The following is a 2595-nucleotide window of genomic DNA, read 5'->3' as shown; positions in this document are numbered from 1 at the left end:
TTATATATATACAATCAAATATCAAATCCATGCTGTAGATAACTAGCTGAATAAGTAAGCCTTACAGAATGCACTCTTTCCTAATTCATATTTCTTCATCCCCCCCCCCCCCTTACCCAAATTTTCACATTTGATTAAGTATGATTAGCCAGTGTCGAGCAGGCTACTTTCTTTCAGGGTGTTTCACATTGTAGAGATGTTGTCAAGATCCGTTTTGAAATCCCGTTTTCCTAATTGTAGTGGTGGTGGTATTCTCCAAATGGAGCCCCCTGGTACTCACGGCAAGATTCCTTGTTAGGAGCATGTCTGTCTGTGGGTCCAGTGGTTGGGACCACCAGCGTTTTGAATCTTCTGCCGATAATGAACCCCAGACCAATACTTCTGTTTAGCATTTACTACCATGTCAGAGCCACTATGTGCCTTCAGTGACTATGGATGTAGTACTGGGCCAAAGTATCCAAAAGGGAGTTATCTATTGAACAGCATATTCTGTGGTGCTCTAAATCCTCTGGGTTTGATTTAAGACAAGTTTCACACTCTGGTATATTCCAGTCTCAAGTTCATTAGTTGAGAAATATTATATATTTGTATCGTGACTCACGATTAGCAGCTCACTGTGTATGGATAGGAAAAGCAAAATTTTAATTCTGGCCAACCTAAGAATTATGTTTTCTGTCATCACCATCGTCGTCATTGTCATCATCACTATCATTATTATTATTGTCATCATCACCATCATCATCATATCTTAGGACACATGATTTTAGTTCCAAGGTCTGTTACACACACACACACACACACACACACACACACACACACACACACACACACACACTTTTCACCATCGCACTCATGGTACTAGACCAGGGTCCGGCGTACACAGCTGAAATTGTCCCAATGATTTCTATCGTACGATTATCCATTTTCCTGGCCAGTCCCGTCAATGAGTCCCTGTGGCTCTGATGATGTGGCACTAATGCAGAGATCCGAGATTTTATATCGCAAGTACACATCACTGTGCAGCAAGCTGTGGGTGGCCTCGATATAATGTATGTTAGCCACTGGACTGAAATTCTTTAGATGCACAACTAATTACAAATAATCAAAATGATGCCATGATTTCTGCTATCCGCTAGTTCAGAACTTCAGGGTTATGCATTGGAACAAAAATAGGTATTTGATGAGCAGTATGTTACCACAAGTAAATCATTTATAGCACATGTGTAAGGATTGTGGTGATTTTCACCTCACTAAGTGCCTGTGTATTCAAGCATTTTTCTTCTTTTTTTTTATCATGACATGTTTGATTCACTAGACATCACTCTTCTTACTTTATTCATTCTTGGTGGTTACTTTATAAAGTTTGATCCCATAGAACAGAAATTTACGTCAACTTGGATTGTGAACGTAACCAAAACACATGTAGTTGTGGAGGTAATGTATCGTTTTGTCTCAGCACATGTTTGATGTGTACTGTCTAGCTGTGCCAGTCTATCGTGAAGCCACCTACTACACTGTACCTACTAATTGACTACTGATGCCATCTACATCAGGGGAGTGTGCAAGTAATATGTGAGATCGATCAGGTCCTTTTACTCTCTGGATTTATCCACATTCCTCCATCTGCTGTCTTTGGGGAGCTTTCGTGCATACTCGGAAATTCCATGGTATCTGCAATGTGCTGTCATTTGAAAGCTACAACACAATTGTACGCTGAAGGTGTGATATAGATTGTTTGTTTTTTTTTTTCTCAAAGAATCATGCAGGTTTCTTCTGTGTTTTATTCAAAGAAATAATTGTGGAAAATCACATTGGTGCCTCGCCAGTTAAGTGGAGACATTTTGATATTGTAATCAGACTCTGCTATATTGATGTGGGGAGTATCATCTTGTTTATTTGATAATGTGTGACAAATTCAGTGGTGTCAGAAATGGTGTAGAAAAAGACATTTATTGGCTCAAAGTGTAATCATGAGAATATAGGAAATACAGCAAACCTCATATAAGTCGACATACGCAGAACCAGAGAAATCTGTTGACTTACCAAAGTGTTGACGTATGCATCAGATAACAAAAAGCCTGTGAAAAAATTTAGACATGTTCATATGAAACTTTCTGCAGCATTTCTACCGTTTCTTTTGTTTATTCAACACTATTGGATGACATTGATTTTTAACGCGGTTTGTCGACTTCCCTCGATGTTGACTTATGTTAGGTTTACTGTGCACGTGAATTGGATAAGATTTCTATTAATGGTGCAATTTCTATGGGTATGCATATTTATGTATTCAGACTCTTCACATTCTTCAAGCATTTTATGTATGTGTGTGTATATGTATATCTGTCTGCAGTTATGCCTATGTCTCTGAAATGTAATTTGCTGTGATGTTTTATATATGGAATGAACTCTTAATGAGTGGAAATGGTGCCGGCAATATCGTAGGTGAGACTATTCTTTGTATCGTTGACTTCTTGAAAAGGAATGACAATTTTTGTAGATAATCAGCATAAATTCTATTCCCGATAATTCTACCTATCATTGTATACTTTGTTTATTTATTTTAAACATCCTTTTTTTTTTCTTGTTTGGAAAGTA

This window comes from Diadema setosum, chromosome 20, assembly GCF_964275005.1.
Source record: "Diadema setosum chromosome 20, eeDiaSeto1, whole genome shotgun sequence".
In the NCBI taxonomy this organism is placed as follows: Eukaryota; Metazoa; Echinodermata; class Echinoidea; order Diadematoida; family Diadematidae; genus Diadema; species Diadema setosum.
This window is presented reverse-complemented; position numbering follows the sequence as displayed.